This window comes from Equus przewalskii, chromosome 32, assembly GCF_037783145.1.
Source record: "Equus przewalskii isolate Varuska chromosome 32, EquPr2, whole genome shotgun sequence".
NCBI lineage: Eukaryota > Metazoa > Chordata > Mammalia > Perissodactyla > Equidae > Equus > Equus przewalskii.
In genome coordinates, this window is record NC_091862.1 from 8,446,033 (window position 1) to 8,461,763 (window position 15,731).

Below are 15,731 nucleotides of genomic sequence, written 5' to 3' on the forward strand. Positions count from 1 at the left end.
GAGCAAGCCACCAGGAAGCTGGAGGGGCCAGATGGTACATAGGTAGGGAGACAGGACCCAGGGGGCTGGGGGCTAGTCAGGGGGAGCCTGGAAGAGATGGCGCTCTCTCCCCCAGATTGAGTGGGTGCTAGAAGGTGCCAATTGTTTTGTGACTAATTGGCACCACTAACCAAAGCAGGAACTATTGCAGATGGAGCTGGAGTTTCATTTGTGGTAGATAATGATTTAGACTTAGAGAAAATACAGCAACTCTTTGTAAAAATAAAACTGCTTGCATTTAAGCCACAAATAGGTTGGCTATTTCGGTGCCTGGCTTGTCTTTGTGAGTAATCATCCTCCTCTTGAGAGGTAGGGAGATTTTGGGGGGGAGGGAGGTGTAGAGAGAATGGGTAACGGAGTCAGTGGAGGCTGGGGAGATGAAGAGTCTGTGGTCCCCAACGTCCAGTGCGGAAGGAAGTGCTAGCTTTTACCTCCACGAGTCAAGTCAATACCTTCCGAAGCTCCCCAGAGAAACAACATCCTCTTTCTCCCACCAAACAATAGGGAAGCATGGTGGAGGGGGCCTGGGGAGGGGCTTGAGGGGAACAAGGAAGGAGGAAGCTTAGTAAACCAGAAGGCCGAAGAGTGGACCCATTAGTGGTAGACCCGTCAGGGGGTAGACCCCATAAGTGGTAGGACCCATTACTGGTAGACCCGTCAGGGGGTAGACCCCATAAGTGGTAGATCCATTAGTGGTAGAAACTATGAGTGGTAGAACCCATAAGTGGGAGACTCATCAGGTGGTAGATCCCACAAGTTGACCTGTAACTGGTAGAATTCCTTTCTCCTATCAGGAGTTTACTCTTAAGCTCCAAACTTTCTGAATGCTATGGGGGCTTTGCTCAGTGCTAAACCCAGAGACACCCAGTGAATTCCAGTCGCATCCTAGAATGCATTCCTCATCTAGAAGGAATTCTGCTTTACTAGTTGTTGAGCCCATGAGTATGGAGAGAGAGCCATCAAGCGCTTCCCCAAAGCCCAGCAGCCCCCTCAACATTAGAGAGATCCCAGGGCTGGAATGGCAAGGGGGTGGGATGCTCATGCCCAGAGAATGGCGGTGGCTGCGGCAGGTCCGAGTGCCCATTTTCATAGCAAGAGGACAGGCCTCAGAGTCAGGGCTGGAAGCTACAGATCCTCAGAATGGCAGACAACTAATTTAGTACAAACTGTCTTGGTTCATCATTTGGGAGCAGAACGACTTCAGGTCTGCTGGAAATTTGGACTTGCAAACTCGACTGGAGTGATGATGGATTCTTTATCCCATCCATTTGATTGACAGGGTCTAGGAGCAGGGTGGGCCCCGCCCTCTGCCCTCCAGTCCTGCAAAAGGGATTTCAGATCTCACTGGCCAGATAAAAGTCCAAGATAAAACCCTGAGAACAGAACTCTCCCAGGCTAATGTGAATCCCGCCAGCCTCTGGGAATCTTCTTCAGGCTTCTCCCAGCCTACCCTGTCCCAGGATTGGTTGAGGATCTCTCAAGTAATGATCTTTACTTGCCGGGTACATTTCTTAAACACTAAATCTTGAAGAGAAACGGCATTTTCTCCCCCTTGTGGTTTGCTATCTTCCAGCTCGACAGGTCCACATGGCGGGGCAGAAACGGTAGCAGGTACAACAGGGGGAAGGAAACCGACAGCGGGGTGAGGGAAGCAGCCCTCCTGAATAAACCCTGGGAAGGGTCCCAACAGAATGAGGCTGCAGATTGGACCCAGCTGTGGGAGGCCAGGTCCCCAGCCCCGTGTCTCCTCTGACCTCCCCACATCCCCAACTTGCATTTGGAATCTGCCAGAAAGATGACTTTTCCGGCCCAGCACAAGTGCCTTTGTAGAGTGATGAGGAGGATATGAAGTGATACAAAATAAGGTGAGCAGTCCTTGAGCAAAGACAGCTCTGTGCCCGAGGGGCAGTGGGAACACTCACCGTGTGGTGTGGTGGCTGTCCATATAGACACAAGTATTGGGCAGGTGCCTTAATTTTAATAAGAATGTCTCCTTGTCTTGCAATTAAGCACCTGATCGGCTTTACAGCCACCCTGCCCTCCAGATTCTTTACCTAGATTGTAACCATGTGCTCTCCCTTGCCCAAACATCGTGAAAAAATCCAGTTGTGAGAAAAGACTATTTTTGGAGTGTTGCCTTGGGACATGGAGTCTATCTGTCCCTCTAGATGTTCTAAATATTACCCTGTGCTCAGCCCTGCATACTTGGCCAGCATTGTCTTGGCCCTTCACAAAACTGTAATTTCTAAATTTTCCTTTGGAGATATTCATCAGCTAGCCTTTAGAGGCTCTATAAAAAAAGAGACATAAAAAATATCAAAACTGTGCTCCTGTCGCATGGCTAGCACCCTCCCCACTATACCTACAGTCTCTTCTTGGAGAATTCTGCATCAGGAGTAGCTCAGTTTCTCCTGAGGGGCAGCCAATTTGTCTATGTCAATGGAAGACCATAAAGTGTGTAACTGGGGTTTTTTATTTTCCTGCTGGGACGCCTGAAGACACGTACTTGACCTGCCTTTGGAAATGGACCGCATGGCTCCTTAAAAGAAAAATGTTTGAAAGGACTAATTTAGTCAAAGGTCCAAACTGGACACCATTAAACTTGTATCCATTGTCCTTTTTCTGCCAATAGCTGTGGATTTTGGCAAACAATATTTTTTCACCTGCAATATCCTTAAGCAGACTGAAAAACATAAGTCACCTTCAAATGATAGCAACTTACACAGGAGGGCTACTTCAAATAGCTCACTTAAATAGCAGTCACTCTGGATCCATGCGGAAAAGAGTCTTGAAATTCTATGATAAGCACCTACTAAGTCATATGATTAGAATTACTTGTTTATATGTCTGTTTTCCCCATTAAAAAAAAAACGCCTTACTCATTTAGCACTGGAGGAGCAAAAGAGGAAGTTGAATAAATCCACTGTGCTTAGAACTGGTACCACAGTTTTAAATATTGGTTGTTTTATAATTGCTTCAAGAGTGTTAAGTCTAATTTCCCCAATTAAACTGAAAATCGTTGGGGAAGGAACCACACCTACACCTCCTTGTGTGGCCTCATATGGTGCTGAGAACGTTGGGGTGGACACAGATAGATGACAAGTCTGTGGCTCCGTGTAACTGACAGGAAACATGCGAGAGCCCAAGGCTGATATTCGGCTGAACCAACCTGTCTCTACCAATCGTAACCAGCACCCAGAAAACCCTTCGTCTGAATGTAACACCACGTTGTACTAGTGACTCGTGTTGGTTTAGGGGACCTCTCTGTCGTTACTGCCTGTCATGTTTCAGAGGGTAAGGCCTTGCTAACTCTCTTTTGTAAAACCAGAGTGCCTTATCACGGTCTCACATGCACTTACTGGACGATTTTGGTGGCAGATTACAAAGCGGACAGTGTATGCCCCGGCTGGCTTCAGTTGTCTGAAAACAGCTTGTCCAACACCCAAATTCCACACCATTCACGGGGCTCATTGTTGGTAAGTCCATGTCCATATGTTGCCCTAAGGAGGAACACTCAGATCTGCAGGCAAGAAAATAATAGTTAAATATTTCTGGCAACTGTAGCTCCTTTAGAGCTGCCCACCTACTCTACGCTTAGATACAAAAATTGTATCAGGGGCCAGCCCGGTGGTACAGCGGTTAAGTTCACACGTTCCACTTTGGCGGCCTGGGGTTCACCAGCTCAGATCCCAGGTGAGGACACGGCACCACTTGGCAAGCCATGCTGTGGTGGGCGTTCCACATATAAAGTAGAGGAAGACGGGCACGGATGTGAGCTCAGGGCCAGTCTTCCTCAGCAAAAAGACGAGGATTGGCAGCAGATGTTAGCTCAGGGCTAATCTTCCTCAAAAAAAAAATTGTGTCAGACAAAAGCAAAAATGTCCAGCCTACAACAGTGTAAATTAGGCAAAATAAATAAAATCAACCTTGTTAATTTTGTCCCAATTTTAGTCACCGCTCAGGGTAAAGAGGAATGTACAGTCAACTTCCAGGGGTTCAGACTTGACCACTTGGGGTGTGGCTCTCCAAGTCTGTGACCTGTCAAGGTCAAGTCCTTCTGTCAATCTTGGCTCTTTCCTCATTTCCGCAGACCCCTCACCACGTAAAGATGAGCCAGAGAACCAAGATAGGGGTAAGCCCTCCACACTCGTGTTCTTCTTATAAGAATGTGCTAGAGAAGGAGGTTGTACTATTGGCCAAAAAGAGATTAAGGGATTTTCAGTATTTTCCAGGGAACATTCTCTCCCTGTGCTCTGCTGATGAGGATGGTTCTGGTCACCTCAGGTCACCATCCCTGAGTCAGAAGATGCTGGCCTTTACACGTCCTCCAAGCCCTGAGGCAGGAATGGAGGGAGGGAGTGGTACAGAAGGTTCCTAAGTGCTGAGAAGAAAGGAGTGGATGATGAAGAAAGCAGGCCTCCACACACAAGCACAAATTAATGACCCCTGGGAAGTCCACTTCCACCCCTCAGGGAATTCCTGGAATCCATGGGGAGAGGTCAGGGATAGTGGGCAGACCTATTGATACAGGTCAAGCCAAGTCCAACCTAAAGCAATGTCATCATTGATCAGAGTTACATGCAAATCCCTCAAATAGTTCTGATACCCTGGAATTGCAAAAGGAATAACCTGAGGTGAAGGTTCTAGAAAGTTCTAGAACAGGGAAGTTCTAGGATCAGAAGCCTTTCCTGACCAACTCCACAGGCACGGATCCTCCCACCCTGCCCTCTCCTTGCGTCTGGATGCACAGTCTCCACGAGAGACCATGTCATCCACATCATTGCTTCCCCAGCAGAGGTGTCCCCTCCCCGGTAGCTGCCTTGCCACAGACTAAATCTGAGGGGTTTTCACTATTAGCCTTGGAGCAGGTGACACCTGACTGCCTGCTATTACTGGAAAGTGGGTCTTTAGATGCCGCACTCCTGAAATTGACTCGTTCGTGCTGTTTATACCTGCATCAAGAGACAATCCATTACTTGCACAGGGAAGCCTCGTTTCCTGTATCCACCTCCAACCAGACCTCAACAGCATCAGTTCCTGTGGACAAGGTGAGGACTCAGTCAACATTGCACAGAGTAAGGGAAAGACGGCAGCTAGCGGGACGAGGGGCCCACATAACACCACAGGCTATGTGCTCACACCATCCAGGGTTTCAACACCAATCCCATTTCCCCACTGTCGACCTTGAGCGAGCTACTCAAGTTCCATCAGGTCCTTCCTCGGTGAAGTGGGGCCAACGCCGAGCTGCCGAGGCTGTGTGAGGGAGACGCAGGAAGGTCTCGTAGTGACCTTAGTAGCGGCTCCTACATCTTCGCCCCTGTTTTGTTGCTGTTGCTTCTGCTGCTGTTGTGGGGTACGCCAGTGTAGCCCAGGGAACGTGTCATTTGAAATTCAATCTAAATTGTCAATAAGTCAGTTCGTTGTTTATAAAATACAAACTGTAAAACCTAGGTCTCAGCCAAGTCTCCTTGGCTGGTGGATGGAGACAGCAGGGTGGGACAGCATGGTGGCTGGCGTGGTGTGTGCACCGTATCGGTTGCCTGCGGCCACTGTGACAAAGTACCACAAACTGAGGGGCTTAAAACAACAGAGACTGATTCTCTCACGGTTCTGGAGGCCAGACGTCAAAATCAAGGTGTCGGCAGGGCCGCGCTCTGAGACTCTGGGGTAGAGTCCTTCCGTGCCTCCTCTTAGCCTCTGGTGGTGGCTGGCCACTCTTGGCGTTCCTCAGCTTGCAGCTGCCTGACTCCGTCTCCGCCTCCACCGTCACAGGGCATTGTCTTCACGTGGCCGCCTGCTTATTAAGACGCCAGTTACAGAGCATTCCTCCAACGTGACTTCACTCTGGTCCAACCTGACCTCATCTTAACTAACTACATCTACACTGACCCTATTTCCAAATAAGGTGACATTCTGAGGTTCCAGGGGTTAGGACTTTAACGTATTTTGGGGGGATGCAACTCGGCTCATAACAACTGCTTTACAAAGTTGAATTTTATTGCTCTGCCAGGTGCTGGATGATACTGGAAAGTGTCCTTCAGCCACTGCTCAGGTAACGCTAGGGGAGCAACACCCCCATACGGGTGGCGTGGGGCGACCTGTGTGCCCTCTGAACCCCAACCCAGCCTTCTGTTGGCATGTGCTCAGGGGGAAAAAGGCATTTCAACATTAATGAAAAATCTCATGTGTCTGTTGAGGGGTGGTGACTAGGGAGAAAAGTGATTTGTAAAGAAAGAAAGAAAACAGGCTTCTTTTGCTGCCATCCTTTTAAACTGTCTGCTTCCATGGAAACAAGCTAAGTGCCCATTAATGGATGAATGGATAAAGAAAATGTGGTCTATATATATGCAATGGAATATTATTCAGTCATAAAAAAGGAAATCATGCCATTTGCATCAACATGGATGGAACTTGAGGGTATTATCTAAGTGCAATAAATCAGAGAAACACAAATATCATACGATCTCACTTACCTGTGGAATCAAAAAAAAACCCAAACTCATAGATACAGAGAACAGATTGGTGGTTCAGAGGCCGGGGGGTCGTGGAAATGGGTGAAGGTTGTCAAAAGGTACAAACTTCCAGTTATAAGATAAATAAGTTCTGGGCATGTGATATATAACATGGTGACTATAGTGAACAATATTATATTGTATATTTGAAAGTTGCTAAGAGAGTAGATCTTAAAAGTTCTCATCACAAGAAAAAAGTTTGTAACTTTGTGAGGTGATGGATGTTAACCAAACTTATTGTGGTGATCATTTTACATTGTATACATATTTCAAATCATTATGTTGTACACCTGAAACTAATAGAATGTTATATGTCAATTATATCTCAGTAAAAAATGTCTGCTTCTGTATCTTGAAGAGGGTGATGGTTATATAGGTGTGTATAGTTATCAATAGTCATCAACCTGTACACTTAAAGTATGTTAATTTTTTGTATGTAATTTATATATCTATAAAAGTGATTTTTAAGAAACTAACACACAAACAAAATGTGCTGTAAAGAGAAAGCGTGAGAAGATATAAAGCTTAGGCTTCATGTTGCCCTTTGGGCATTTCCAGTGGATGCCTTTGCAAACAGCGAACATGTCATTGGTATCTGAATTGAACAGTCACAGAGAGGCACTATTTTGTCCCCCTCAAGCAGGGCTAGGAGTTTTCCCTGCTTGCCTTTATTAGTCCAAAGATGTCCCAGTTTCCCACTCTGTGCTGGAGGGCTGTGGAGCAGAGAGCCACCCACTTAGCAAGCGGGTGGCAGAGCTGGGCAGTGTCCTGGGCACTGGTAGATGAGTGGCTCGCAGTGCTATGGACAACAAGCTGACCTCAGGGACAAGACAAGACAAGAGCATGGCTCGGAGCGGAGTCTTGCCCAAGCAGCCCCCGACACCCCCCAGCACATGCCCCCCGCCTCTCTGGTCCACAGGGTTCTCCTTCTTCCCAGTCTGGCAACATTTATCCTGTCAATGTCAGGGGGAATATTGCTCTGCAGATGTGTGCCTGAGTTTTCCATCTTGGGCAAACTGCAGCCTCTTTTTTTTTCCCCCTGTAACTACAGTAGAGGACGATGCTGAGCAATGCAGCCTGAGGCTGGGGAGGTGCCCTCAGGGGACAATGGGGAGAAGGAATATCAGAAAATCTGCGCGTCTTATCCCAGGTTTCTCCCAACCAGAGAGAAGCTGGGAGTCTGTCCCCAGCCTGTTCCTCCAGCAAGGTGTTGTTCTAGGCCCCCTCACAAATCAGCAACAGGCTGTGTGCATGACCTCTTCAACTGTGCCCCGCGCCCCATGCCCACCCCTGAGGCCAAGGACTCTTAGTCCTGCCCTTTGCCTGCATGGGCTCTGGCTCCACTTCCTGAGGCAAGGGTGAGACCCCCCCTAGGCGTGCTTTGTCCCCACTGCCCCCAGTCTCCCATCCAGACTCCCCAAGGAGGGGCAGAAGACTTGACCTCCCAGGAAAGCTGTCAGGATCTCTGTCTGGCCAACCCTGTCTACACTGGCAAGCACTAGGGATGCTCCCTAATGGGCAATAGGCTTTTTCATGTGGATTATGATACCTTGCCTTATTTCATTCTCCTCCCCTACTTTACACATGGGTATATTGGTTTGATAGGGCAGCCATAACAAAATACTAGAGACTGGGTGGCTCAAACAACAGAAATTTACTTTCTCACAGTCCTGGAGGCTGGAAGTCTGACACAAGGTGTTGGCAGGGTTGGTTCCTTCTGACCCTCTCTCCTTGGTGAGTAGATGGCCACCTTCTCCCCTGTCCACATGGTCATCCCTCTGTGTGTCTGTGTCCTCATCTCCTCTTCTTATAAGGACAACTGTCATATTGGATGAGGGCCCACCCAGATGGCCTCATTTAACGTAATCACCTCTTTAAAGACCCTCTCTCCAAATACAGTCACATTCTGAGGTACTAGGGGTTATGGCTTTGACATACGAATTTGGGGGAGCGCAGTCCAGCCCACAACAATGGCCAATTACAGTAAGGTCCTAAACTGTCTCGGGACAAGAAGGAGAGGGGCTTCAGCAGTCGGCCATTTTGTCCCTGTCCTGCAGCTTCTGGCTCCAGCATCCAGCCATTGCCTATTCCAGTCTGAGGTGCTCTAAGACATGTCAGTGGCTCCTCACGGCAGTTCTTGGGTTTGGGCCTGAAAGCAGCTGCCACTGGATTAGGTTTCCTGTGTCTCGACTCTTCCCAGAGAGACATGGGCAGCTTAGGTTCCCCCTCATGTTCCCCGATGTGAGAAATCTGTGGCATTCCTCCCAGAGACATGAGGGACCTGCTGACGTCCAACATCTTTACAAGTTCAGTTAAATCTCCCTAGCTGAGGCCTCCTTGGGAGTGGCTGGTGGACAGTTCTGGATTTCCGCCCTTCCCCACCTAAGGTACATGCCGTATGCATCATCCTGACATGAGAGGATTCTAGCAGGGGGCCCATGCCTGTCTGAATTGATGGAATTCCAGCCCAGGGTGGCCTCCACTCACGCACTATGGGTGACCTGGCAGACACACCAGGCTCACGCTCCCGAGTTCCCAGGACAAATGGTTTGGGGACATTAATGCCCATAATGTGTTGCTTTGAAGAGTCTACAGCCAAGTAGCCTGGAGGTCAATCGTGCTCCTCTGGATACAGCAGGCCCCAGGCACTCAAATAGAGTTGCCACATCCTGCCATCTGGGACCAAAAATGTGCCTTCCCAGAAGTCCATGCTCATCATTTGATGCCACTAGAATCATGAACATTGATCAGGAAGAAAGACTTGCTGTTTCCCACCCACCATGCTGGACACGGCTCTGAAGTGCCCAGGTCACTCTAGTTTCACTCTAGTTCAACAGGAAAACGTTGAGGCCCTTGGAGACAAAAGCTTTACTCTTCCCACGTACTAATTCCCTCAGCTCAGGACCATCTGCCTGCGTCCTCCTCCATTTCCTGCCCTAACCGAAGTGGCACAGAGCTACCAGGTGCCATGGAGTTCTGGGCTTTGGGAGGTGGGCTCTCAGCCGTGAGTCCTCAGCCAGACTTCCAACAGGAATATCTGCTGACATCTTGGAATGCCAAATCTCTTGAGCCTTCCCGGGGAAGACTTAGTGACCCACATACGGGACCTGCAGGAATGAGCATCCAGATCTTCATTGCTGTGGCTCCATCCACACTGAATCCCGAAATAATGGTTAGCAAACATGGCTGCCCACCTCAGACCACCGGCATCTGTTTTGGTCCCAGGGAGCAGTTTTGTGAGGGGGCCATTGTCCATCCTTACCACAAAGATGGCCCCACACACATACTCCTGAAACCAGTTTATAGGGGCTGCCTTGAGGACCAGTAAATCTCATTTGATGTAGGGTTCAATCTCACTGTCAGACAGCCTCTTTGGAGGACATCTCTTAAAATAATTTTTATATTAAAATATACATAACATAAAAATTTTACTGTTTTAGCCACTTTAAGTGTACCATTCAGGGTATTAAGTACATTCATTCTGCAACCATCCCCACCATCCATCTCCAGAACATTTTTCATCTTTCCAAACTGAACTCGGTCCCCATTAGACGCTAACTCCCCATTCCTCCCTCCACCAGCCTCTGGGAACCTCTCATCTGCCTTCTGTCTCTATGACTTTGACCACTCAGGCACCTGGTGTAAGTGGAATCATGCCTCATTTGTCCTTCTGTGTCCGGCTTATTTCACTCAGCATGATATCTTCCAGAGCCATCCATGTTGTAGCACGTGTCAGAACTCCCTTCCTCTGAAGGCTGAATAATATGGAAGGGGATGTGTACGCAACACATTTTGTTTATCCTTTCATCCATTGATGGACATGTGGGTTGGTGGAGGACATCCTTTTTGAGATGCTGCCCTGGGGGGACATGCCACAGATCAATGCCCAAATGCCCTTCTTTCCATCTAGTTTTCAGGAACCCCATTGAAATCAATGGTCTGGTATACTTCACCTAAAACTACATAGAAGGTCCTTTGTAGGTACTTCTGGCTCTAAACTCCACTTGTGCCAAGGGACCGGTATCAATCAGGGTTCTTAACCGCAGACAACAGAAATAGACTCCAGCTAATTTGTGTAGGGAGGGAATTTATTAAAAGGATGTCAGCTAGCTCACAGAGTCTCCAGGAGGACAGAAAAAGCCAGGCTAAGCTGGGATGCCAAAAACAATTGCACGATGCTAAAATAGTGCAGCAGAATTAGCTCCGGCAAGATGCTGCTGCTGCCCCCGCCAAGCCACGGATGCTTCCCTCGCTCCCTCGCTCCCTCACTACCACGGGGACCCAGCGCCAATGGCACATTTGGACCCTGGTATTCTGGGCCAAACAGCACTGGGCCTGCTTCCAGGGCCTGCACAGGCCTTGTCCCTGGGTCCATCCCACTGAGGGTCAACTACTCCCCTGGGGCGAAGGGTGGCCAAATTGGGCTGTTTGTAGCAGATGTACACAGAACTCGGATGTGCTGGAAGGGTACCCACACGTGTGAGCGAAGCCCCCCATGGTGAGGGACAGGGCCAAATGCAGGAGCACAAGCGGGCTGGACAGGGGACATGGGCCATCTCTCCCCATGCAGCGATGTTCCAGCACAGAACTCCAAGGAGTCCAGGACTTCTAAACTTGAACCTGGCCTTCCAACGGTTACAAAGGTGTATTTGTCAAGGTGGAAAGAGAGAAGATTTTTAACGTTTGGTAGCTTGTTTTTTAAAACATACATCAAATTTACCATGTTAGCCATTTTTAAATGTACAGTTCAGTGACATCAATTCCAACCATCCCCACCATCCATTTCCAGAACTTTGTCATCTTTGCAAACTAAAACTCTGTCCCCATTAAACATGAAGTCCCTGTTCCTCCCTCCACCAGCCTCTAGGAATCTCTCATCTGCCTTCTGTCTCTGAGGCTGACGACTCAGCTACCTCATGTACATGGAATCATACAATATTTTTCCTTCTGTGTCCGGCTTATCTCACTCAGCAGGATGTTTTCAAGGTCCACCTATGTTGTAGCATGCGTCTGAATTTCCTTTTTAAGGCTGAATAAATAACATTCACTGTATTTTTCTACCTCGTTTTGTTCATCCATTCATCAGTTAACAGACACTTTGTTGATCCCCCCTTTTGGCTAGGGTGAATAACCCCGCTATGAACACGGGGATAGAGTCCCCGCTTGCAATTCTTTTGGGTGTATACCTAGCAGTGGAATTGCTGGATCAAGCGGTAACCCCATGTTTAAGTATTTGAGGAACCACCGAAGTGTTTTCCACAGCGACGGCACCATTTCACACTCCCGCCAGCAACATACGAGAGTTCCAGTTTCTCCACATCCTTGCCAACACTTGTTTGTGTCTGTTTGATAACAGCCATGCTAGTGGGTGTAAAGGGTAGCTTGGTTTTATAACATTTAAATATTTGGACATAGTGGATGTGGGCCTCCTCTCTGAGCCCTGGAATTGCTAGGGTCGGACCCATTCTGATCACCATCATTATGTTAGAGAGCTGTGTAAGCTTCCTAGGGCTGTGGGAACACATTACTACAAACTGGGGGGCTTGAAATAGCCCAAGTTTATTCTCCCACAGTTCTGGAGGCCAGAGGGCTGAAACCAAGGTGTCAACAGGGCTGTGCTCCCTCTGAAGGGAGAATCCTTTCTTGCCTCTTCCAGCCTCTGGTGGCTCCAGGCATCCCTCAGCTCGTGGCCACATCGCTCCAATCTCTGCCTTCATGGCCTCCTCCCCCATGTCTCTGTGTGTCCTTTTGTGTCTCTTATAGGGACGGTCTCATTGGATTTAAGATCCCTAATCCAGTACAATCTCGGCTTGACCGTCAATTACACCTACAAAGACCTTATTTCCAATAAGTTCACATTCTGAGGTCCTGGGTGGATGTGAACTTCGCAGGGGGATGCTATTCAACCCACGCCAAGAGGTGATTCCCTTCCCCACGCTCCACTCCACCAGCAACACAGAGCCAGCCCACCGCTCTGGTGCCCTAGAGGTGAGAGGTCGCTCAGGTGGCACCAGATCCACAAGTCAGAGCAGCCCAGACAGGTGTATGTGCAAGATTCACTCTGACTCAGATGGTGTACAACACTATCTTTAATTTTCTAGATCTGAGCTTATACCTACTTTGTTCTAGAAACATCCTTAATCTTGGCACCCCAATATTACTCACCTCTAGTTTAAATGGTTTCTTTCAGGTGAGCAGGCAATAAGAGTTTCTCTTTTTTTTTTTAAGATTGGCACCTGAGCTAACAACTGTTGCCAATCTTTTTTTTTTTTCCCCTGCTTTTTCTACCCAAACTCCCCCAGTACGTAGTAGTATATTTTTAGTTGTGGCATGGTGGACACCACCTCAGCACGGCCTGATGAGTGGTACCATGTCCGTGCCCAGGGTCTGAACCAGTGAAACCCCAGGCCGCTGAAGCGGAGCGCGCAAACTTAACCACTTGGCCACAGGACTGGCCCCGTAAGATTTCCAATTCAGTCATTTCGAAGTCCCACTCTGAGTTGTCCCCTCCCTTCCCGCTTGCAGAGCCGCCTGCAAGGACAGCTAGGGGACCTCCTGGTATTAAGAGTTGTGTGAGCCGGGTCCTCCCAGAGGCAAACCCCAAGGCGGGAGCAATGTGCAAGGCCAATATTTGGGGAACAGCTGTGCGAGAGAAAATGGGAAGAGGGCAGCAGACCAGGAGACTTCCCAGACTGCAGTGCAAGTCTGACTATGCGGGAAGGGGAGGGAAGGATGGCTGGTGGACATGCCTCGGCCTGCCTGAGAGATGCAGGAAGGTTCAGCAAGGCCGATGGGGCACCCTGGAGCCCAAGGTGGCTGTCAGTGGGGTTCCCTTTGCTCCGGCATTCTGTAGGCAGCCTTGGCTGGGAGCGGCCCCTGAGAAGCACAGCCTGGGGCACAGGCAGAGGTGGATTCTACGCTACTGATGCAGCCCCCCTCTCCAAGCTGTCACCTGATTTGCCAGTCTGTGCAGCACCCTCCACCTGGCTCTGGGACATCTCCTTGCTCCATCCCACCTCCATCCCCAGCACTAATGTAAGTGCTTGTTCTCAGTCCCCACAGTGAGGCAGGCCGTCATCCAGGCTGCTGTGCGCCATGCCACTCCACCCGCCTTCCTCACCACGGCCCCCCCCGCTACGTGCAGGATGCCCCAGGCCCCCCACCCAGGGTCCCAGGCAGGAAGCCCACAGAAGTTGGAGCTTGCTGTCGAGTCCCACATTCTAGGCCTCTCTCCTCCCCGGGCCCCACACCCAGCTCTGCGAGGGACTTCACGGCAGGCATCAGCCCCAGAATGTCCACGGTCCGTCTTAAATTAGACGCTCCAGGTTTCAGTCCTCCAGGCCAGACCCACTGACATTTACAGCCTGGCCTTCACATCCCCCGGGAACCTCTCCTTGTTTGTCTCAGCAATCAGGTCTTAAACTCCGGCTGGGCAGTGATGTCTGTCCCAGGCACGGGAGAGGGAGTCAGGGGCAACAAGCTCTCTGGAGAACAAAAATACAGCAAAACATATTTCCAAAATAACACCCCTCCCTCACATTTGGGGGGAAATGGAGTTTTAAATGACTTCACCAGACGGCGGGGAGAAGCCCTTCTGCGTTTCTTATTTTTTGGTGCCATCAAGTGGTGATTTAGGTTTTCACAAAATGGAAATCATTCTAATGATTCCTTTTACTCTTCTGTTTCCCTGCTTCTGCAGGAAGTTGGATTTTTATCTCTTGAATTGTTACTTAAGGGGCATTTTTCCCAAAGGACAAGGGAAGATCCCTTTACCTTAGCAGACCCCAAATTAGTTATTAAAAAGTCAGTGAGGGGCCGGCCTGGTGGCAAAGTGGTTAAGTTCACGTGCTCCACTTCAGTGGCCTGGGGTTCAGAGGTTCAGATCCAGGTACGGACCTACACACCACTCATCAAGCCATGCTGTGGCAGTGCCCCACATACGAAATAGAGGAAGATTGGCACAGATGTTAGTTCAGTGACAATCTTCTCAAGCAAAAAGAGGAAGATTGGCAATGGATGTTAGCTCAGGGCCAATCATCCTCACCAAAAAAAAAAAAAAAAAAATAGTGAGGGAGATATTGCAAATTGCTAAGAGGCAGCCCTCAAAAGGGATTTAATGAAGTCCCTTCATTTTCTGCTCAAGACAACATTATGATATTCAGATATCACCCACACTGCTTCCCTCGCCCTCTCTCATCGATGTTTCTCCTTGTAACTGATCCAAAGAGCCAAGTAGAGATGGGTGCACTGCCCCTGCTTACAAGGGTGGACAAAGGCTGACCAGCCCAGCCACTGCTCCTCTCCCACCAGGTGACCTGTCTCCCTCTCTTATGCCCCAAGATGACTGACAACAGTGCCATCCAATTACAAGCGTCCCTCTCTCCTTGTGGGGCACTGAGAGGCGGGCTCGTTGTACGGCATGGATAGAGACCTGACAAAATGGCATGCACGCTGAAGTTGTCATGACGCAGAGAAAGCTCTAAAGACTGAAGAAGAGCTCCGTTCTTGTTCCGGTTCGTGATTAGAGCTCCCGAGGGTGACCTCCAGAGTACGGCACAGCCCAGGCCTTGCTGGGCCCAGCTCTCCCCGGAGGAGAGAACAAGGAGGAGGTTCTGTCCAGTGGCCCATGAAGCCCCAGCCTGCTTCTGTCCAGGGTCCCTGGAACATCCGGGGCGACGGAAAAATTCAGAATGATCCTGATTAAAATTTTCACACCCAAAAACCAAACTTCTTACATTTATCTTTATTGCATTTCTCAGGCAGAAAACACAAAAGCAGAGCATCTGGGTCAAAAGTAGCCACAGTGCAGTCTGAAAGGGGAGACCATCCCAGTTTCTTCCAGGGGTGGGGAGGCAGAGCCTTCGGGCCTGGGGCAGTCAGGACTCCACATGGCCAAACCAGCCCAGGGGCCTGGGTGGGCATGTCCATTAGTCCCCTGCCTTCTCTTCCCCCCTCATCGCAGGGACTCCCTTTGGCCCAGACCCATAGGAATCTTAGTTTCATTCCCATCACAGTTATATTACTGCAAGCAACAGAAAGGGGCAGCCAGTCAAGCCTAAAGACATGCAAGGAATGTCCTTCCATAAATATTTGTTTACTACCTTGTTTTTATCCGTCTTAATCACACAGGACATTTGGGATGACTTAAAGGAATGCTTACAATAAATGACGTAGATGAAA